Source organism: Rattus rattus, chromosome 2 (assembly GCF_011064425.1).
Source record: "Rattus rattus isolate New Zealand chromosome 2, Rrattus_CSIRO_v1, whole genome shotgun sequence".
Taxonomy (NCBI): Eukaryota; Metazoa; Chordata; class Mammalia; order Rodentia; family Muridae; genus Rattus; species Rattus rattus.
Window position 1 is genome coordinate 98,481,721 of NC_046155.1, and position 24,529 is coordinate 98,506,249.

Genomic DNA, 24,529 nt, shown 5'->3' on the forward strand with positions numbered 1-24,529 from the left:
CTATAAATCCCACCAAAACAGCTGGATATGTCTCTTTTGGTCCTTTTCTTTTTCCTCTTTAGTATAATGAAATATTTAGACTTGAAAATGTAAATGCTGTACCAACTCTGATCTTACATTCATATAAGATTAGGCTGAGGCATGTAAAATTGCGACTTGTAGGTCAAAAGCAGATGAATACCAGGTTGTTTCACATGGTTCTCCCTAATTATTCATAGAGTGTGGTGAGTGAATTCTTCACGGCTATTGTTCCAGGTCCCAGCCTTGGAACCACCCACTACTGTGGCTGACTTCCATCTGAGGGGCTCTGTGTTTACAGAATATGTATGGAGACATACATGCTTGTATTCAGCAATCTTTTGAAGGATTTTTGACAGCATTCTCTCAGTGGCATAGGATTATGGGTCGTCTTCCCTTTCCACTTCAGTAGGGTGTGTCATTCTTGACTTATAGGACCCAACATACCATAGTTGCACTAAAGGGCAGGCGTCTTCTCCCTTGAAACAGTAAAACCAAATGCTTCTCAGTGAAAGCACAGGCTGCTCTTGCAGAGGACCCAGGCTTGGTTCCCAGCTCTCATGTAATGGCTCACAACCATCTAACTCCCGTTGTAAGAGGTCCAATGTCCTCTTCCAGTCTCTGACACACAGACACACATGCAGGCTAACATCCATATACACAAAACAGAAATAAAGAAACTTGTTTAAATGTTAAAAAAAATGGTTCTGTGTTTCTTGAAAGCTCAAAAGAGCACATGTTGCCATGAGCAATTATGTTGGATCTCTGTAAAAGTGTTCTGGGCCCATGTTCTGAGCTCTTCTTTATCTCTTCTTGAGAGGGAAGAGGTGACTTCCTTAAGGACATAGGACAAGGCAAGACAACAGACTCCAAAGTCCATAGCCAATGGGATTTTAGAGGCTATCCACTCTAAACATCCAAGTAAAAAGTGCACTGTGATTGAGTGTGGCAGATGAAGAAAGCTCTAAGTGTTTTTGAGAAATGAGGGATTGGGGATTTAGCTCAGAGGCCCTGGCTCCGGAAAAAAAGAAAAAGAAATGAGATTAACTTGATCAGCAGGGGTCAGAGAATGGCGAACAACCTGAGCTTTGAGATGTAGAAGAAGCCGGCAGATTGAATGGAGAAAGTAAGATGAGGGGAGCTTGGAGCAGAGGCATTCAGACACACTGTTCTTGGAACCCGGGGAGAAGGAACAAAACCGTCCCGGTGTGGTTGCTCTCTGACTCCAGGCCACATTTGTGGAGGAGGCTCAGCACACTAACACTCGGCAGGAGACTTAGGATAATTCTAGCTCCTTTACTTGCAAGTTATAGAAACCTGATGTATATTAACAGGACCACAGAGGGGATTATGAATGCGGCTCAAGCAGGCCCTGCAGAGATAAGGCAATTTGAGGGATCTCAGGACCAGGAACTATGTCTGAATTCACAAACTAGGAATGCCTTCTGTCTCGCTACTGAGGGTCAGATTAGACACAATTCTAGAATTCTAAGGGGGTCGATTTAACATTCTAATATGCTCTGATGAAGGCATTCCTCTCAGCCTTCTGTCAAACTGACCCCAGAGGGAGCTGTCTCGTAGTAAAGAGACGTTCACTCAGCCCACCTGATCTTTGTCTGCATTCGTTCTGCCCTCTGCTGGCCAAATCTCAGAACATCGTCTTGACTCTCCAAGCAAAGTTTGAGACTCATTTATGGACCAGATGTATTCATTGCGTGCATACTTTACAGTAAGCATCGCCAAAGCATGACGTCATACATAAGTAAGCAAGCAACCCCTGAGGGCATGCATTTGCTGCACAGCAGACACCGGCCTGTGAATTTACATGTCTCTAATTCAGGTGTTAATACCTGACAGCAGGTATTTCCCATAATGGTTTCAGAAAAGCTCACTTATGTTTGACCAGTGTCTTCAGAACAAGCCATCCAATCATACCTGTGGCGTGCACAGGGCCAGATCTGAAAATGCCCAGAACTAATTGAGAAAGTCATCTTGAGGGTTGGGGATTTAGCTCAGTGGTAGGGCGCTTGCCTAGCAAGCGCAAGGCCCTGGGTTCGGCCCCCAGCTCCGAAAAAAAAAAAGAAAAAAAAAAAAAAAAAAAGAGAAAGTCATCTTGAAAGCAAAGGGTTGAGGCCAGTGATGCTGAAGGAGAACCCAAGACAGATGTTTCCTGGTGAGGGATGCTTGGCAGGAAAAACGTACAAGGGACAGAATGAAGTTCACTCGGGAGAAAAAGAGCCTAACAAAGTGTGCCTCGTCTCAGGGTGTGTCTAGCCTTGGTCTGAGGCACAGGGAGCTGTCATACGTGGCTGGGACATAAAACATCCACAAAACGTACACTCTTTTGAGGTAAGGGAACCTCTGGAATCTCAGTTCGTTATTGTAAGTCACCGCTGAGATGGCCTAGAGGAGGAGGTGAGGGGGTTCTAGCCAGCGGAAGACAGTTCTGTGGAGAAGTCCGGCAGCCATGAGCTGCTGTAGGAGAGCAGTGAAAAACAAGCTCACCTGGGTGTGCTTGTGGTTGAATTAGCAACAGGGCAGTTCCTGGGGAAGGGTCTGAGGTTTGCCACCAAGTTAATTCTACCTTTAAAAAAAAGATTTATTTATTTAATGTATGTGAGTACACTGTTGCTATCCTCAGACACACCAGAAGAGGGTGTCAGGTCTCATTATGGATGGTTGTGAGCCATCATGTGGTTGTTGGGAATTGAACTCAGGACCTCTGGAAGAACAGCCAGTGCTCTTAACCACTGAGCCATCTTTCCAGCCCTAATTCTACCTTTTGTGTCTCTCCTTTTTACCATGTTGGGCCTGCTGGTGATTAGAGGGGTACTCTCACCAACACCCAAGCATACTCACATTTGCTTGAGGGCCAGTCTCTGGGGAAGGGGCAGTACTAAGAGGATGACAGAACCACTGGACTTCACAGGACTTCATCAGAATCCACCATAGCTGTGCCCACCACAGTTGTGCTAGCTGGGAAACAGGAGCAGAATGTTCCTCTTAAGAGAGCCTTCAAAGTTAAAAGACAAGATGGAAATTGGGTGGGATGGAACATGCTTGCAATCCTGGCACTTGGGAGGTGAGGTAGGAGGATCATGCGTTCAAGACCATCCACAGCTACATAGTGAATTCAAAGCCAGCCTTGGTTACAGGAACAGGGGTGAAGAGAAGGGCACATGAAATAAAAAAACAAAAACATAATATCACTATTTAGCAAGTAATAAACTAAAAAGTTAAGTCCCAGAAAGTAGGGGGGGACAGATACTAATGTGAAGGTGAAAAGAGGAAAGGGACTGGGCGGTGGTGGCACAAGTCTTTAATCCCAGCACTCAGGAGGCAGAGGAAGATGGATCTCTATGAGTTCGAGGCCAGCCTGATCCACAGAGTGAGTTCCAGGACAGCCTGGGCTACACAGAGAAACCCTGTCCTGAAAAACAAACAGAATACAAAAACGAGGAGAATGGATCCTGGTGCATCGCTCAGCCAGTGAAGCACTTGCTTGGAAAGAGGCTGGGCATGGTGGCACGTATTTGCAATCTTAGCACTGGGGAAGTGGAGACACGTAGATCCCCGGGACTCACTGGCCAGATGTCTAGCCTCCTTGGAAAGCACCAGGCCAATAGGAGATTTAATTTCATAAAACAAGATGGCTGAGAAACAGCAGCCAAAGTTGCCCCTCTGGCCTCTGTGTGCACATACACAAACATGTACAGGCATGTGCAAAAAGGAGGAAAAAGAAGTATTCGTGGATGCTTCTAGAAGTGGGTTAGTAGGAGAATTAGTAAGACTTGATTAGGAGGTGCAGTAGAGTTTGGTCCATGGGTGGTAACAAAGCAGGCTGATGCTGCCCTGTTATTCAGTGACCTAGGACAATGACTCCAACCACATCAACATGTATTCCTCAGAATCTTCCTGATTGCAGCTTCTGTTGTGTGCTTAGTGAAGAGAAAGAGAGAATAGGAGTCCAGGGCCAGAAGTTTACTCTAAAGTACTCATGACAAAAGCTGCATGTATTTCTTTTGCTTAGGCCCTTGTGTTGTATCCTCCAACAGTTGATACAGGAGGTCTGCCTGCCTACTCGTGTCCCAACCACTGTCTGCTACTTTTGAAAAAGAGAACAAAACCTGATGGGCAGCTAGTAGTCTCGAGTCTACCCTTCTCTCCCCCAACACAACTGATCAAGATCAAAACACTCATGATGCTGCCAGAAGGAAGAAATGTTGCTACTTTAATTGGAGCTTCTCAGGAGGGCAATTATGGAACCCTTAGGAACATAAATAAATCTGTCTTGTGAATGTGACTTCGAGACTTTTGATCTCTCCCTGACCCCTGCAATGGCACCAATGAGTCTGGTCTGTTCTCATTGGGATGGTAATATTAACAATATCAGTGTAAGCACAGGAGGCTCAGACAAAGCAAGGCTTTCAGAGCCAACCCTGTGTAGAAAAAGATTCTTCTTTCAAGTGCTACCGAGACTCCTGAACACGATCTGCCTGGTGAAATCAGAGGAGACGCTTGCAGCAGTGGTTAACTCGTGACAGAGAGTGAGCTCCTGGGGGTAGACGAGTCAGAAGTTAGTCAAGAAGAAGGAAGCGGGGAAGAAAACTAGTATGTGATGAACAGCTGCATCCTTTGGTACACACTGAGCCATGAGCCAAGGGACGCCTCTTCCTGGGGACAGCTGACAACCAGCGATGAACTAATAGATAAGACGATCTCATCTCATCGCTTCAGCTTGGGATAGCTCTGAGCGGCCATGTCCGCTCCAGAACTCCAGGGTCAGCCAAGGCTTCCGTCACAACCATTCCGGGTTAGCTTTTTTCATCTACTCACTCCTGCTTCCTTACTTCTTTACCCCCATCTTCCCAGAGTGTTCCCCAAAAAACCTTCTGTGCACAATTCTCCATTTCCAAGGAGTCAATGTCTCCTCAAGAACTGCGTTAGCACTGAGACTATTCCACAATCGGTGTCTATTAGAACAGAGGAATGGGGTAATAACAGTGAGGGAGGCAGTTACGGGTTCTAGTAAACTAAAAGAAAACAAAAACCAGAGAGGAGCAACGCTAACAGCCTCGCCGCAACCGAATAGAAAGAACCAGCCGCTAGATGGCGCAGCCCTATAGAGCAGCGGTTCCTTCACAGCAGAGAATGTTGCCTTAGATACGTCACTCTGTGAAGGGGTGGGGGAAATGTTGGCTCATTATTTATGCCCTTTTCCCCCTTTTTACACATTTTAGGGACACAAGTGTCCTAGCCTGTTTCAACACCTTAACACCATGCCATTGCACACATTCAACTGATCTCTACACAAGATTCCCAAAGTCTGTTTTGTTTTTCTACCCACCACAGTCATTGTTGCCAAGGGGATGCTAATGCGATAAGACATGTGGAATTCCAAACAGTTGCTATGATTCTCACCTAAAAAATGAAGAGAATGGCAGGGAAATCTGTGGAGCCCTCCCTCCCCACACTCCCTCCCGACTGCATGAGGAGCTAACATAACATCATTGGTTGTGAAATACAGCGACTCAAGGAAAGTAGTCACAGGAACCGTCGAAGAAGAGTTTGAGAAAAATGTATAATTGAGTCAATCAATCAATCCTCTTGTTGGGGAGTTGATAAAAAGAAATATTTCCACTCGGAAAAACATTTAGTCTGTTGAAGGTCAGAGGGTTTTCCTTACCTCAGGGGGAACATACTTGGAAGTTCCTTTTTCCACTATAAATTTCTAAAGGAGAAGAGTCTGTTTGTCTAGGGGAGGAACACTCCAAGAATTACAGGGGGAGAGAGATGGATTCTGCAAAACTTGGAAGATGAATGGGTAATAGGGACCTGCGTTTGGTCTTCTCCCAGTCCCCTCCCTGTCTTGCTGTCAGTGATGACTGCGGTCACCCCGAGGAATGGACACCAAATCAGGGGGTTGGTTCTTCTTCTGACAGGTCCATACCTGCTTGGACAATGAGAATCTTCAATGTAACTTCAGTGGACCAAAGGCAGTTCTCCAGGTTTTTCATGGCTTCCAGTGCTTCAAGGTCTCTCACTCTCTGCATTATGACCGGCTTGGGGGGGGTCTCTATTTGTTCCCATCTGCTGCAGAAGGAAACCTCTCTGATGATGGCTGAGCAAGGCACTGACCTATGAGTATAGCAGAATGTCATTAAGGAGTCATTTTATTGCTATGTTTTGTTTTGTTTTGTTTTAGAACAGTAGTATTTGGTTTACCACTAAGTCTCTGGGCTGGTCTCGGGTTCTTGGTTACCCAAGCAGCGTCAGGTATGGGTTCCATCTTGTGGTGTGGGCCTTAAGTCAAATCAGACATTGGTTGGCTCTTCCCACAAGCTTTGTACCACCGTTGCCCTAGGATATCTTACAGGCAAGACACCATTGTAGATCAAAAAGTTTGTGGCTGGGATGTGTTTGCATTTCTCTTTTGGCAGTGTGCACAATACCTTCCTGTACCAAAGACGCTAGAACATAGAATGTAAGCATGAGCTTGACTGAGTTATCTGTTTTTGTGATATGTAACCTCTTGAGTTCTTCATATATTTTGGATATTAGCCCTCTATTGGATGTGTAGTTGGTGAAAAATTTTCCCATTCTGTAGGCTGCCACGTTGTCTGAATGACAGTGTCCTTCGCTTTCCAGAAGCTTCTGAGTGTTATGAGACCCCACTTATTAGTCGTTGATCTTAATGCCTGTGTCAATGGTGTTGTGGTCAAAAAGTCTGTGCTAATGAGTTCAAGATTATTCCCCCACTTTCTCTTCTATAAGGTTCAGTGTATTCAGTTTTATGCTGAGGTCTTTGATCCATTTGGAGTTGAGTTCTGTGCAGGGTGATAAATATGGATCTATTTGGATTTTTCCATATGCAGCCATCCAGTTTGTCTGGCATTATTTGTTGAAGGTCCTGTCTTTTTTCCAGTGCGTATTTTAGGCTTTTTTTAAAATCAAGAACCAGGTGTGCATAGGTGTGTGGATTTAGGCGTAGGTCCTCAATGTGTCTGCTTTTGTGGCAGTACCATATGCAATTGTTATTATGGTAGATCTCTAGCGCAACTTTGAAATAGTGAGTGTTAATTGTAACTGGACTACTGGCTACTTTATTGGGTTCTTTTTCCTACCACCCTTCCTCACCCTTCCAACCCCTCAACACTAGGTAGGAGAGAAAGAAGGCTAGAAGGGAAAGCAAGTACCAACCTCGTTAGACACTTCCTGCTGACTAGGGGCATCAATTTCCTTGGGGCAAGTCCGATCTTCACTGTCAGGAGATCCAAATTCTTCTCCATCTCATGACCACTTGACAAATCACAGCAGCAGGGGGATTAGCAGTAGCCTCAGCCTCTTGGGGCTCTGGCATTTTTATACCCTCTGAAAACTCCCCAGAATGCCAAACATAAGCTATCTTCAGTTGTCAAAATCACACCCCTGCCAGAGCATGAGACAAATCATAGCTGCTGTGGATGATCTGAAGTATCCCCACATCCCACATCTGGGATTAAAACAAAAATGTAATCGCGTAACACACTTTTGTGTTTTTAAAGAAACCAAAATTCTCACTACAGGTGACACCTCCAGCAGTTCTTTTATTCTTAAGGTTTGTTTTAGCTATGCTGGGTTTTGTTTTTTTCCATACGAAGTTGAAAATTGTCCTTTCAAGATCTGCGAAGAGTTGGGTGGAGATTACATTGATTTTGAAGATCTTTTTTTTTTTTTTTTTTTTTTTTTTTTTTTTTATCCAGGGCTGAGAGATGGCTCAGAGGTTAAGAGCACTGACTGCTCTTCCAGAGGTCCTGAGTTCAATTCCAGCAACCACGTGATGGTTCACAGCCATCTATAATGAGATCTGATGCCCTCTTCTGGTGTGTCTGAAGACAGCTACAGTGTACTCGTATTAATAAAATAAATTTTTATCCTACAAATATTTTTATTGGTTAGAGTCGCCACAAGATTTTATTTTCATATATTACTTGAGGCTTCCCTGATTTCTCTCTCAGTCCATTTGTCATTTGTACGTAGGAGGCCTACTGATTTTTGTGAGTTACTATCTATCCAGCTACTTTTCTGAAAAGTGTTTATTAATTGTAAGAGTTTCCCAGTGGAATTTTTAGAGTCATGTATATATGCTACCGTATCATCTGCAAATAAAGTCTGTTGACTTCTCTCCAATTCATATCCCCTTGATTCAGTTGTCTTATTGCTCTACCTAAGACTTAAAGTGCTATATTAAGTAGATAGAGAATTGGATAATGCTCTTTCTCTTCCTGAATAAGGGCTTGCTAATCTTATTGATTTTCTCAAAGAACCAACTCTGTTTTATTGATTCTTTGTATTTGTTTCTGTTTTATTGATTTAGCCCTAAGTTTGATTATTTCTTGCTATCTACTCCTCTTGCGTGTGATTTCTTCTTGTTCAAGAACTTTCTCTGTGGTCTTATATTACTAGTATGAGAACTCTACAACCTTTTTTTTTTCCCCTCCCGGAGCTGAGGACCGAACCCAGGGCCTTGTGCTTGCTAGGCAAGCGCTCTACCATTGAGCTAAATCCCCAACCCCTACAACCTTTTTTTATGTAGGCATTTAGCATATGACTTTGCCTCCTTGAACTGCCTTCATTGTGTCCCATAAGTTTGGGTATATTGTGTATTCATTTTCATTCAATTCTAGACAGTCTTAATTTTTCTTTATTTCTGTTTTGACCTGTTTTTCCAGTAAGTAGTCAGTTGTTCCGTTTCTCTGAGTTTGTAAGCTTTCCATTGTTGTTAATATCCAACTTTAATCTTTGGTAATCAGATAGAATGTAAGATGTTATTTTAATTTTCTTGTATCTGTTGAGACTTGCTTTATGTCTGACTATGTGGTCAGTTTTGGAGAAAGTTCTGGGAGGTGCTGAGAAGAAGGTATACTCTTTTGTGTTTGGGTGAAATGTTCCAGAAAGATCTGTTAGGTCCATTTGGTTTATAAGGTCAGTTTTATGTGGCATTTCTCTGTTTAGTTTTTTTTTTCTGGATGACCTACCTGTCTATTGGTGAGAGTGGGGCATTGAAGTTTCCCACTATCAGTGTGTGAGGGTTAAAGTAGTAGTGTCTCTTTTACAGACTTGGGTGCCCTTGTGTTTAATGCATAGATGTTAATGTCCTCTTGGTGGATTTTTCCTTTGATGAATATGTAGTCTTATATCCTTCTGTATCTCTTCTGATTAGTTGTAGTTTGAAGTCAGTTTTGTCAGATATTAAAATGGCTACACTAGCTTGCTTCTTAGGTCCATTTGCTTGGAATATGTTTTCCATCCATTTATCTTGAGTTGGTGTATATCCTTGATGGTAAGATGTGTTTCTTGCATGGAACAGAGGGACAGTTCCTGGTTTTGGAGTTGTTCTGTTAATCTGTGTCTTTTTTTTTTCTTTTTTCTTTTTCCAGAGCTGAGGACCGAACCCAGGACCTTGTGATTGCTAGGCAAGTGCTCTACCACTGAGCTAAATCCCCAACCCCAATCTGTGTCTTTTTATGAGGTGAATTGAAGTACTTGATGTTGAGAGATATCAACAAGCAGCATTTGTTGAGTCCTGTTATTTTCTTGGTGTTTTTGTGGTGGTGAGTGTGTGTGTGTGTGTGTGTGTGTGTGTGTGTGTGTGTGTCCTTTCTTTTGATTTACTGGTCTAGGATTATTTATTCTTTTTGTTTTCTTCAGTGTGTTTAACATCCTTAGGTTGGAGTTTTCCTTCTAGCACTTCCCATGGGGCTGGATTTGTGGATAGAATTGCTTACTTTTTTTTTTTTTTTTATCATGGAATGTCTTATTTTCTCTATTGTGATTAAACATTTTTCTGAGTATAGTATTCTTGGATGGCATCTATGGTCTATTAGAATTTGTAGTATATCCTGGCTTTTAGAGTTTCCATTAAGAAGTCAGGTGTTATTTATTCTGATAGGTCTTCCTTTATATGTTACTTGGTCTTTTTCCCTTGCAGCTTTTAATATTCTTTCTTTGTTCTCCAGGATTAGTGTTTAAGTTATCATTTACTATGGGAATTTTCTTTTCTGGTCCAATTTCCAATTTCCAGTTCTGTATACTTCTTGCATTTTGATAGGCATCTTCTACTTTAGGTTAGGGAAATTTTCTTCTATAACTTTGTTGAAAATATTTTCTGTGCCCTTGACCTGGGTTTCTTCTCTGTTCTCTATTCCTATTATTCTTAGGTTTCGTCTTTCATAAGTGTCCCAGATTTCATGAATGTTTCATGCCAGAATTTTTTTTTTGTTCATGTCTTCTATTGTGTCTTAGTTACCAAGAGTCTTTTTTCCATCTCTTGTATTCCTTTGGCAAAACTTGCCTCTGAGGTTACTGTACCAGTTCCTAAATTGTTTCTTTCTAGGGTTCCCTCAGTGTGGGTTTTCTTTCTAAATGGTTCCACTTTCAGATCTTAAACTGCTTTGTCATTTTCTTCCACTGTTTGATTTTCATAGAATTCTTTAAGGAATTTAATTTCCTCTTTAAGACCATCTATTATATTCATAAAGGCTATTTTAAGGTGTTTTTCCTGTGCTTCAGCTATGTTGAAATTCTCAAGGCCTGCTGTGGTAGGGTTGCTAGTCTCTAACGAGGACACATCATCCTCATTACTGACTGTAACTGACTATGGTTTTACACCAGTGTCAGGCATTTGTGTTGGGAAAGATTTTAATTGTAGGTGCTGATACCTGGTCTTCGTTGAGTGGGTGTTTTGTTCCTTGAATTCTGTTGCCCTTTCTGGTTCTTAGGAGAGTGTGGTGGCTGTGTGTTGCCTGGTAGGATTTTCTGGGATCCTGATAGGTGTGGGCACTGTTGGTTTCAGGTAAAATTTGCTTCTAGGTATTGGGAGCTAATACTTAGGAATGGGGATAGACCGGGGTGATGGTTGGTGTTGGGCAATGGTGTTGATGGGGTCCACAGAAGGGAAGAAAGTAGGGTGTTTGGTCAGAATCTGCTCAGTCCCCTGGTAGTGGTGGTAGAGGGAAGAAAGGCCTCAGCAGGTGGTCTGCTACTGAGCTGAGGATGAGAGCAGGATATTGAATTTGGAGGAATGAAAGGAGAGGTGAAGATCTGTAGTAGCCCTCCTGCTTTGTGTGCCTGCTTGTTTGTTTTTTAAGTGAGGAAGTGTAATGTTCTTGTACTTGTTACCAACAAATCAAGTAATTCACAGTAGTTGAAGTTCCAAGCTCATAACAGCAAATCTTGTTTGGCTACATCAGTAAGGCACAGTAGTGGCCTATTAAGGGATTACAATGTTTTAGGCAACACAGTGTTTTGTTTAATCCTCACAGCATACTTCTGAGGAAAGACCAAGACTCAAAGAAGTTAATTGGGCTGACCAAGGTCACATGTTAGTAAATGCTAAGGGCCAGACTCCACGGAACTTTAGACTCATCGTTCTTCGATGTTTAGTCTATTATTCGTTAATTTACTTGACCGTTATATAGTCTGACAGTGAATAGGATCAATAAAACTAATTCTTCCAACAGTGAGACAGATCAACAGATCTGGTAGTCTACAGAACAAAAGGTTCTTAGAATTGTAGAATGTTTTCACTGGCAGCTGGCATAGTGGAAGAACAGAGGCTTTAGAGACAGAGAGACTGAACTAGAATACCAGGCTCTGCTAATCCTTCCTTCCTTCCTTCTTTTCTTCCTTCCTTCCTTCCTTCTTTCCTTCCTTCCTTCCTTCTTTCCTTCCTTCCTTCCTTCCTTCCTTCCTTCCTCTCTCTCTCTCTTTCTCTCTCTCTTTCTTTCTTTCTTTTTTGCCACCCCACCCCTGCTAATCATTTCTTATATGACCTTGAGCAATTTATTCAACCAGTCAGATTCTCAACTTCCATATCCCTAGGCCAAATACATACAAACATTTTTATTAAACTGATGTAAATATTAGATATAATGGCACATAGATAAACTATGGCCGTTATAAAATAATATGGCCCCCCTTTTTGAAAATCATTAAGAAGATAGTAACAGGGGGTTGGGGATTTAGCTCAGTGGTTAGAGCGCTTGCCTAGGAAGCGCAAGGCCCTGGGTTAGGTCCCCAGCTCAAAAAAAAAAAAAAAAAAAAAAAAAAGAAGATAGTAACAGGAAAGAACTAAGCCAGCTGTAGGGAACTGGGTGTACTGGTGTGTGTCCATAATACCATCATTCTGAATGGCAGCAGGACAGAGGCTGGGGCTAGACTGAGTTATTCTGTCTCAGAAAGAAGTGCTTGACAGGTGGCTCAAAGGTGCTTGACTGCAGAAACAGGAGGATTTGAGTTCAGATCTTCATACCCACATAAAAACTGTGTGAGGCAGTATGCACCTGTAACTGAGATCAAAGACAGGCAATCCCAGGGCCTTCCTGACTAGTCAGCCCAGATGAGTTGGTAAACTCCAGGCTCAGTGAGAGACCCTGTCCCTAAAGAGGGGGGCAGAATAAGGTAGAGACCGATAGAGGAAGACACCCAATGCTGATTTCTGGCAGCGCAGGCATACTCCAGGCATATACGCATAAGCCCACAAAGACAAAACAGATACATGAGTGAACAAGTAAGTAAGTAAGTGAATTACAGGGCTCTCATAAGTATGGGGACCTGATGGCCCAACCATGTCTTGCATGGCTGGTATTATGCATTCTAATCATTTCCCCTTCCCAGATCATTGATTCTAATTCTCTCATGTTGCAGATGAGGGACTTGAAGTTCAAAGAAAAAGCAAGCCTACAAATTTTGGCAGAGTCAGGACCACAACTGAGACCTGTTTTGTTCCCAGCATTTCCCGAGTGTGTTATGGACGATGGGAAAAAGATATTCTTTGAACACAAGTTTCTATCAACAAGCACGTTTCTAAGCATTTGGGTAGGTGAAATCGACATTCTGAGGGATTTTTCAGAGTTTTTTCCCCGCAACATGAATCCCAGAGACAGATGTAGTACAGAACACTGCCCAGAAGTATTTGAAATGGACTTTTTAAAGGCGCGTACTGAATATGTCTTAGATGTCTCTCAGAAGTACTGTTTTGTGACTGCTCTAGGGCAGTAGAGTTTCCATGGGCTTTGATCTGTCTGCCGAGGTTGCTCAGATTGTAAGTTAGAAGCAAACAGATTTCTTCCATTAGGCAGTTCTCTTGGTATCCTCGTCCCAGCTGACTTGTAAGCCCGAGGAAATAAAAATAATGGAAACCAGATTCTGGGAAAAGCATATTTGTTTAGAGTCACCCAGTTGCATCCAAAGGCAAATCTAATATGCCATTCTCCCAGGAGGAAGGATACAGAAGCAAAGCATGCATCGTGACCCCCAAATTCTTTCCATTGTGGGTCGCTCACGGTCAACACACTACAAAGGCAATAGCTAAGGCCCAAAATAAAGTTACACAAGCCAGAAACTCAGGCTTCTCATCTTAGTTCCTCCACCTATCAGCCATTTGACCTACATTAATTCATCTGCCCACCCCTTTACCCTCTGAATCAAATTCAATCACCCTCTCCCTTCTTGGAACTACCATACCTTTAGGTTTTACATGTGACCCTTTGCCCCAGGTTTGTAAAAACTTCTATGAAACAGTTTTGCAAACAGCACATTGGATGATCTCTGTAGCTCCTTTTAGCTCCAGTGGTCCTTAATTCAAAACATCTTCTTGCTGTACTTTTGTTTTGTGTGTGTGTGCACAAGTGCATGCATGTGTGCATGAGTGTGTACATGCATGTGTGTGTGTGTGTGTGTGTGTGTGTGTGTGTGTCTGTGTCTGTGTGTGTCTGTGTCTGTGTGTCTGCGTGTCTGTGCCTATGTGTGTCTCTGTGTGTCTCTGTGTGTGTGTGTCTGTGTGTGTGTGTGTGGTGTGTGTGTGGTGTGTGTGTGGTGTGTGTGTTTGTGTGGTGTGTGTGTGTGGGTTGGTGTGTGTTTGTGTGTGTGGGGTGGTGTGTGTGTGTGTGTGTGGTGTGTGTGTGCAGGTACTGAGGCATCACATTCCCCTGACAAGGGTGCTGGGAACCTAACTCCAGTCATCTGCACCTGTGTGGCACATGCTCTTAACTGCTGGGCCATCTCTCAAGTCTGCTAGTTATATAATTTATTTATTTTTATTTCATGTGCATTGGTGTTTTGCCTGCATTTATGTCTGTGGGAGGACGTTGGATCCACTGGAACTGGAATTACAGAGTGTTATAAGGTGACATATGGATGCTGGGAATTGAACTCTGATCCTCTGTAAGAGCAGCCAGTGCTCTTAAGCCCATCTCTCTGGCCCATCAAGTTCGTTTTTATGTCTTTTTTGACACATTGTTTTCAGTAAAACAGCTTTTCTGTATTTTGATGATCCCTCAACTGCAGTTCCCCTCCACAAACTCTTAAATGCAAGTCACTGGGGAGATGACTCTACCGCCGTGATGAAACCACAAGCCAAACTTGCATGCTGGACCTGATGCTGAATTTGAACTCACTCTTTGGTCCTGAGGATTCTGTTACTGGACTCACACTGCTTAGCTCCTTACTTCCCTCAGAATGAGTCCCCGACCCTAGCAGAGGAAAGCCCCCACCACCTCTGTGTGAATGGGGTCTACTAGATTGCAGTGCTTTCTCGGGTCCTCGGGGAAGCAGACACCCAGATCCAGTGAGAAATGCAAGAAAAATCTGCGAGGGATCCAGGGATGAGGTGTCCTGAGTAGGTTCCTGGGAGAGTTCAAATTGTAACGCAGCCTTGACCCCCATGTAAAAAGGTGGGAAACTTTAAAAGGAAAACTGGGTAGTGGGAGCCTAAGTCTTCCCATTCAGCTCTTGTAAAGGCTTAGCTCTGATGACAGGGATCAGAGACTGCCCATGTGAGGAGCCAGTCAGGAGGGGAAAGGCCAGGGAGGCTGTAATGAGGGTGGGGTAGGGCTGAGGGAACCGCGCAGCAGATTCCAGAAGGCACTGCAACTAGAGGCCCGCAGCTAGCTATACTCCTCCCAGCAGCCAGAGAGTAGCTGTGAGTTGCCATGTGGGCGGCTGCCACACTGCGTGCGCACGTGAATCCCCAAAGCAGACACAACTGAACTCAAACGGAGGCTTCTTGTGCACATAGCTATACTCCTCCCAGCAGCCAGAGAGTAGCTGTGAGTTGCCATGTGGGCGGCTGCCACACTGCGTGCGCACGTGAATCCCCAAAGCAGACACAACTGAACTCAAACGGAGGCTTCTTGTGCACATTTATTACAAACAGTTATTGAGTGTACAAAGTATTGTGTTAGGCACTGCAGCAGCCTGCCTCCTCACCTTCTCCAGTGGAAGAAGTGAAGCTCGTCTGGACCGGCTTCAGGTAAGGGGGCGAGTCTTTCGAGCTTGCCTTGACACTCGTGTATATTAAGACCAGGTCAGGCTTAGTTAAAAAATAAAAATAAAAAAAAGAAATCCTTAGGAAACCCAAGGTAAGTTTGGATAAAATATTCCTCAGTTTGGGGAAGCTTGGAGCAGATTTAAAAACTTTATGCAACCACTGGATGTGCAAAAAAAAAAAAAAAAAAAAAAAAAAAAAGGATCTTTTACTAGAACTGCCCCAAGAGACACCAGAGAAATCCTGAAGTTGCTCCGGCAGCCAATTGAGTGGTGCCAAAGCATGCTCCTCCCCTAGAACCCCGCCAGCCAAGATTCAGGATTTGCTGAGAAGCAAACCCAACACCTGTTGTGGCTCCTGGATTAGATTCAAATTTTGAGAGAGAAACTACAGAGAGAGGAAGGAACTGGAAGGGGTGGTTGACTAGAAGCGGGGAGAGTCTTTCCAGATTCATAACCCAAACTCTGGCAAAGAAAGAGAACACCTATGGTGGAAGGAACACTGTGTATGATTTCAAAGCCCCACTTCTTATTCCAGGGCTGCCTTACATCTCTCGTGCGTCTCTGGGGCTGTCTGTGCCTCTTGGTTATAATCTGCGGCACTAAAACAAACACCCTTTACAGTTCTTCCATAGAGCAGCCCAGGATTTTTTTTTTTTTAAGACAGACAGAGTCTCCATGCAGCCTAGACGGGCCTTGAACTTCTGATCTTGTAGTGAGACTACAGATGTGTGCCACTATACCACACCAACAGTATAAGACTAGACAGCTTCCTTAAAATAAGATATATATATATATATATATATATATACACACACATATATATATATAGAGAGAGAGAGAAAGAGAGAGAGAGAAGAATGAAAAGAATATTCTGTAAGATCAGAGTAATGTATGTCACATCACAACATAACATTCTCAGCACAGCATTTTATCTAATGAGGTACCTGACCTAACAGGTATTGTGAGAGGTGGCATAGTCTGGGAATGAGGGACAGAAATATCTCTGCAGGGGAACTAATTTTGTGATCAAGATACACAGGCATTGAAACACGACTCTGTCCTCTGTCTATACAGAGGTGCAGATGTGGAGAGGAGGATATTCTACTCGACAGTTGGTTCTAAGGAGTCCGATATCGACAAGTGTGTGTGCCTGTAACGTGACGAAGACCACTTAAAGAACATGAAACTGTTCTCATTTTACCAAACACACTCCAGTTTTCCCTCAGAAAAGCAAACCATATATACTCCCCTTTAAATCTGCATCTGGTGTTTATCCTCACCCAGGTAAGAATACTGGGAGTAGAAAGCATGCCATAGGTCCCCAGGCTTAATGTTTTAGGATTTAAAAAACAAGAGGAATCTATTCTCCCTTCTTTCTCCAACTCAGAAAAAAAAAACCCACAAAACAAAAGATGCAGTCAAGAGCATGAAATAATTAGTAGCCAATCATGAAAAGGCCACAGAGTCCTCAGGTTTCAGATACTCAGCCTTCCAGGAGAGGCCCTCCCAGAGTGGATCAGGTGTGCTCCTTATTTGAATTAAACATCATTGAGGTCTATAGTTGAAAACACAGACTCTTGATCTAGTCCTAGATAGACAAACCTGAAAGGGAGTCAAAGACCAGCAGGGAGAGAGTGATCTGGGTTCCATGGAGACCAGACTGGAGAGATGGGAGGAGGGATTGTGGTGTCAGTGGGGGACACTGGAGCAGCCCTAGGAGGGCTGTGTCCTGGTCAATAAGTAATGGCAGGTTGGTCAACTCACCTACTTCCTAGACATGCCTGGGGCCTACAGGTCACAGTCTGCAAACTCACACCGGCTCTTGGATCTCAATCTCAATGTTATTTCCTTTGGAAGGAAGAGTGAACAAGCACACAGCTGTGCTGGCTACAGGCCGCACACTCTGAGGACGTACTGAGCACAACACAGTTGCAGCAGACTTTTACACCTACTTTTTCTTTTTATCTTATTTTATGTGTGTGAGTGTTTTTTCCCATGCATGTCTGTGCACAATGTGTATGGAGGGGGGGCACAGTTTCCAGAAGAGGTCATCACGTCCCCTAGGTCTGGAGTTACAATGATTGTGAGACATCATGTGGGTGCTGGGATCCAAACATAGACCTCTGGGAAGGGCAGACAGCATTCTTAACTCCAGCCCCAGATTCATACATTAAAAAACAAAACACAAAACAATTTAGATAGCTGGACTGCAAGGATTTTGAGGAGAGGCAGTGTTCCTGCTATGAGCCCTTTCCCATTACTTTAGTGTTCTCTCCCAAACTTGCATCAAAAGGATTCTACTATAACTTCCTATAAATTGCCTGTCTACTAGTCTGTTGCACTCGATAGATTGAGAGCATTGGTTAAACTATTCCATTCAACACTACTGGCCCTAGCACAGACACAATGGTATTTTGGTGAGAAAAACATTCTCAGTACTGGAGTGGACCAAGAACTCTGTATCATGGGACAGTAATAGCCACACCTTGTGTTGAGGACCTTGCTTTTCCCACTGTGTGACTTTGGACTCCAGTAATTTGAAGTTTTTTTTTTATATTTATTTCCTTTGAGCATGGGTGGGGTATACACAAGCCAGGGCACCTGTGTGGAAGTTAGAAGATAACTTTGCAGAATCAGTTCTCTCCCTCCTGCCTATGCACTCCAGGGATGGAAGTTGGGTCATTGAGCTCACAAGGAGGGTGTGCCACCTAACGAGCCATCCTGTCCCCAGTATTCTGGATATACAACAGAAATAACTCTGCATGTCTACCTCAGAAGGTGCCATGAGAAGCACCTCAGAGGAACCACCAGATAAGTTGACCCCAGCAGAAAATAAAAGACTTCTGGTTCAGGCAGTGCTTTGGGGGATGGGGCGTTGGAGTCAAAAACTTCAAAATGTGAAACCGCTTTCACACCAGCAAGGCAGGTGTTGTACCTGGAAATACAACAATTTCACAAGGTAAAGATCATTGTTGTTGTTTGTTTTAAGGTAAGAGCCTCATATAGCCAGACTGGATCAGGATGGCTTGAACTCCTGATCCTCCTGCCTTGATTCCTGAGGACTGGGGCTATATGGACATGTACCAGCCTCAATTGTATTCTTCCTTGTGCCTTGTCCTCATGTGTCTGCCCACTGTCATCACATCTCCCAGTCTTTTCTGAGTCTCAGCCTGCAGTCACGGACTGACTTCTTCAGCACAGAAAGGGACATGACTACCAGCAGCTTCTGGTTTTGTCTTGAAGTTTTGCCATCCGAGAGAGACTGGCCCTTTCATTTCCAATGGACAAAGTCTCTCTTCCTCCTGGTTTGATGTGTCCCTCCTCTTGCCAAGGGTGAGGAATGACAGGATTAGTGTGAGGGAACTGATGTTGTAAGTGAAGGTGGGGGTACTACTAGAAGCACAAACGATGGGTGGGCATGGTGCTGACACGATGTTCACTGCAGTATTCTGAAGATCGTTCTCCAGCTTCTCACTGAAATAGCACCACTTACAATCAACTGTCTCGGTTTGGGCCCTGCTTCTACATGATCTTCGTGATCATCCCCTCCTCTTGTCTCCCTCCCCCCCCCATGTCTTTTCAGAGTTCTCTAGGACAGAAGGGCAGAAGGCAGAGAGGGAACCACATGAAATCACACCATGCTGTCCTCAGCAAGCCTTCACTAAGGTTTGAGCCGTATAGCTAGAAAAGGGCTCCTGTTCTAGATTTGGTAGCTAGAGAGTTCCTATGCTCAACATCAGATACTGCAATCCTCTGGGCTTTGGTCAGTCTGTGGCTCACGTGCCAATGTTGCTAATCCGGTAGGCCTAGGCTTATGAACCATAGGCCTAGGCTTATGAACCATAGGCCTAGGCTTATGAATCGTAGGCCTAGGCTGTTCGATGCTGTGCAGCTGCCTGCTTTGATCCCCGGGCCATGGCAGCCCTTTTCTTGACTTCTTTCCAACAGTTCAACCTACACAGCTTACAGTTGGAGAGACTAGAGTCTCTAAAAGGGAATTTCATATTCCAAATCGCAAAATAAAAAGGAGTTTGTGGCTAAGCCAAGATCAGATGCTACATTACAGGAAACCCGATTTTCCCACCATCCTTCCCTTTGTTCTGCGCGTCTGTGAACTGAGGGATGAACACTCCCTTAACCTCACAGCTCCCCATCCCTTTGTCTCTCTGGGTCATTTCACGGCGTTACTGTTCATTCACCCTGGGCCTCTGGATCACTAGTCTTTGTCTTACTTTCTGTTGACAGGAATGAAATTCCAATACCAGAGGCACTGTCCTACTTCTGTGGAGTTAACGATCACCATTACTCTGTGGCAAGGGCTCACTATGAGCTAGTTTTGACTTGTAAATAATTTCAGGCACAATCCTGACTAACTCCTACTTACTTCTCAGATACTGTACAGTATTTTATTTCAGGAGGAAACAGTCTGGTTCCTCAGTTAGAGCCAAGTGTACTTCTTGTAAATAAGCCTGCCCTGTACACCTCCAACGAGAACGTCTCATGCTGTATTGATTACTGTCCACTTGCTTTGTCTCTTTTCTTCACATTGCTGAAATTTCTATTTCCTCTTACCACTATTTCCTCCAGGGCCAGCAAAGAGCCCAGCACATGACAAACACTGCATAACTATTCGTTGAATGAAAGACAAGGTCTTTGACTCCCTGGCTTTTGATTATTTACAGTAGTGGATCACAGTGGTACTCGAATAACAATAAGAATGTGACATATTTTATAAATGAACGTATAATGTAAGCATCAAAGACTTTTTATCCTAAAAGCACTTCTCTGCGTCTGACACAGGATGAAAGAAAATCTTGTGGTGTATGGAGGGAAGGGAGCCATGAATGGCTGAAGTCCTGAGAGAATGTGTACCTGTAGACATGGGCACTGCCATGTTAAGGACTCCAAAGCCTCAGTCCCATGAAGGAATGGCAAAACCTTCCCCTTCGGGTGCAGCTCAGAGGGAAATGGCAAAGCCTTCCTTTGGCCCATGTATTGATATTAATTGTGAGTGTGTGTGTGTGTGTGTGTGTGTGTGTGTGTGTGTGTGTGTATACAGAAAATGTCCACCACTGCATTTTCTCTCTGACCACCACCATGTTTATAGCCTGAAGAATTCTCACCTGCAGAAACTGCTCCCATCCAGATTAGCTAAACCTGCCTCCTCAATCCAGATGTACACCATAATCCTGCCTCCTTGTCTACCGGTCATAGTCAGCCTCCTTATTCAGCTGGTGCAATAGCCCTGCCTCCCTGTTTGACTCTATATAACAAGCATGCTTTCAGAGTGCTTTGGCTTCTCCAGCAGCTGACCTAGTTTCTGTGTGCCCATGTGTCCATCTGTCTGTCTTTCCTTTATTCCCTCACCACCCCACTCGGGTGGAGTCTGCACATGGCAGTCTACGCACAAGTTTCCCCACACTGATACGTATTCATAAGATTTGTGCTCCTGCCACAAGTAAGCATCATCGGAAGAAATGAACGGTGTCTTGGGATGTTACCTCTTCTCTAGGAGGCTCAATTATCTACCTGCTCTTTTTTTAAAAAATTTCATGTATGTGGGTACATTGTCACTGTCTTCAGACACCAGAAGAGGGCATTGGATCCCATGACAGATGATTGTGAGCCACCATGTGGTTGCTGGGAATTGAACTCAGAACTTCTGGAAGAGCAATCAGTGCTCTTAACCACCGAGCCATCTCCAGCCCCCTATCTACCTGTTCTTGTCCTGTCTATGTCTTGAGCAACTGTCAGCCTCCATGCTAAGTTTTACTTGTATTACCTCATCTATAACCAATCTTTGTGGAAGCTGCTGCTGTTGTTTCTCTTTTGAGACATGGCTTCTCTGTGTACCCCTAGCTGTCCTGGAATTCACTCTTTAGACAGGGCTGACTTCAAACTCAGAGATCTGCCTATTTCTGCCTACTAAGTGCTGTGATTAAAACCATGTATCACGAACACACAACTTGGAAAAGTCTATTTTTAATACCATTTAGCAGATGGCAATAGCAAGGTTCATGAGGCTCTGTGACTTGCCCATAGTCACAGAGCTACTGAGTGCTGGGTTAGAGCTCAAACCTGGCTCCTTCTCTGAGTCACTATGCTGCATGACTCTTCTTTTGACTACTGTTCCTAGAAAAACCCTTTACCTTGCTTGGGCCAGCCTACTGCTTTCCAGACATATCTTGGGACTTTTCCATGTCATGACTATTTCATCAAGAATTCAAGGAGCCAGGTATAGTGCTGTATATCTCTAACCCCAGCATTTGGGAGGCATGCAGATCCCAGTGAGTTTATGGTTCCAGGCCATAACATATGGTTCCAGTGAGATTGAGTTCCAGGCCAGTCAGGACTATACAGTGAGACTCTATCTAGGAAAAAAAAAGAAAGAAAAGAATTTTAAAGGAGACTTAATTAACTATCTTATTTCTCATATACGTAATGTTTTTCCAGCTATATGTATGTGCACCACATGCATGCCTAGTGCCAGAAGAGGGAATCAGATCTCTTGGAACTGGAGTCAAAGATGGCTGTGAGCCCTCATATGGGTGCTGAGAACTGAATCTGGGCAAGAAGTGCTTTCTCTTTAGAATTACAGGATCCAAGCTTGTTTACTGGTTCTGAAGCTGTAGATGGAAATGTACTTACCCTGTAATTGTTTGGTTCTATGGGATAAGGCATTGTGTAAGAATAATGGGAGCTGCTAGGTGTTCAAAACATGCTAATAAAAACCTGTGTGTGTGTGTGTGTGTGTGTGTGTGTGTGTGTGTGTGTGTGTGTGTGTAGGCTGGGTCCCTTCCTTTCCTTACTCATTGATCAACTGAAGAATGGCCCAGAGCTAAGGGAGAAGTATTTGGAAAATGTCCCAGAGAGAATTACCACAGCCTTAGACTCTGGGATTATCTGGTGCAACTTGCAGCTGTGTACAGCCACAGGGAGGAAGCATCATTATCCATGTTTCCTCTTTATCCTGATTACTGAAAGATTATTTTTATTAAATTAAAACTGCTTAGCATTTTCTTAAGTGGAGTATTCCTCTCCAGGTGACATCAAAATTCAAACATGCCCCAAGCTCTCTACAGTCTCTTACAACCTTTCTAATATTTTTCAAGACCTTTATCCTTATTGTAGCCAGCTGATAGAAGGCCTTCACTTTGGTAGGTGTGTGTACAATGTCTTAAAGGTAGCAAGATAAATGTTGCAACCTGTAGTTGCACAGAAGCCCAATATACCTGTGTGACGATTCACACTGATGGTTTGTGTCGAGAACCAAAAGGTACTCACCACACGTACTTACAGAGTACCTTTGCCTAACCTTATTAGAATGACTGTGCTCTTGGTTCTTTGCCAGGGGAGTGGAGCCAAGCTTCAAGCATCTGTAACTCCTCTGACTCTTAGCAGCTCAAAGGGAAACCCTTTAAGAAAAGCAAAGAGGCAAACACCTTAGGGAGGTTGTTAGCAATCTAGTATTTTCAAACCAGCTGGGAGTGTTTAATTTGTTCACTAAAAAGAGCAAAACTGTCTCCAGAGTATGGTCACAACAACACTGCTGTGTCTACAGTCAACAATACTGTACCAACCACTTAAAATCTAAAGTGTTCTTAGCACAGTAAAATAAGGGTGTGGGGAAGAGCATCTGAGGGTGAGGGAGATAGTCCAGTCAGTAAGGTGCCTACTAGCCAAGGATGCGGATGTGGGTTTCTTCCCCAGAGCCTCAATAAAAAGGCTGGGCACGCTGGCTCATGTCTGTACTCAGTGCTAGTGAGGCATAGCTCGGCAGACCATTAGGGTTTGTTGCCTGGCCAGTCAGCCTTGCTTACTTGGTGAGCTTCAGGTCAATAGGAGACTCTGTTTTAAAAGTCAAGGTGAACAGCTCCTGAAGAAGAACAGCTCCTGAGGTTTTCCTCTGATCTCCACACATGCATCTGCACACATGAGCACCTGTGTATACATGAGCACACACATACACACATGCATATGCACATGCACACAGATGCACACAGATACACACATGCACACAGATGCATACATGCACATGTAAACCAACAAAGGTCATTTTCACTTATGTTATCCTTTGTAGTTTACAAAATGTTTTCTCGTCTCCATCTCACTTGAGCGTCCCAGTAGTTTTGCCAGGTAGACAAATAGCATTAGCACTAATTTTGCAGACGCTAAATGGTAACTGAGTTCAGTTTCACAAAAATTGCTTTCAGTAACCAGAATTATACATATGTCCAGGGTCACACAGATAATCAGGGCAGAGCTATGATTAGTCCCATGGTCCTCCTAGAGAGGGAGGAAAAGTTACATAATTCGTTTAGGCAGGAAACAACCTGCTGGCTTATGTAACTGGTAAGCTATACAAGACAGGGTCATCTCCCTAACATCCACCCCGCTTCCTGTTGGTAGTTCTCTGATTTTTATTATCATCCTCCCAGCTATGTGCCCCCAGGTGCTTCTGGAGACAGTAACTTCACCCCTAACCAGAGCTCCAGAGCTTATGGCTCAGACTTACATTAATTAGCGCAATTCTACTTCCTTGTCTTGCCTATTTGCTCAAGGATGGGCATGTGGTGTGATCTATGCCAAAGAAAATCAAGGGAAGTTTTGTCAAGGGTGCTTGGAAAGACCATCCAGACAGAGCACCTGGAAATAAATATTTGCTTCCCACTAAATGTACAACTGCTTTTTCTACCTTGTGTGGTGGTTTGAATAGCTTTGTCCCCTATAGATTCATGTGTTTGAAAGCCTGGTTCATGGGAAGTGGAGCTATTAGGAGTGTGGCTTTGTTGAAGGAAGTGCATCACTTTGAGGGTGGGCTTTGAAGTCTGCTCTAGTGTAGAGACCCTCCTCCTGGCTGTCTTTGGAACAAGATGCAGAGTTCTCTTGGCTCTTCTAGTACCGTGTCTACCTGGAGTCTGCCATGTTTTCCACCATGATCATAATGGACTGAACCTTTGAAACTGTAAGCCAGCCCCAGTTAAAGGTTTTACATATAAGAGTTGTCTTGGTCATGGTGTCTCTTCATAGCAATAAAACCCTAACTAAGACACCTTGATAGAAAACACCCTTACCGTGATGTCTTTGATGACGCTAACTGAATGAACTCTGAAGTCAGCCTGTCTCTGGAGCTCTGCAGGCTTCTTTTCCTTCAGACTCCCAGTGGGGTTGGAGGGAAGGAAGTCTGAGGATGAGTTCTGCA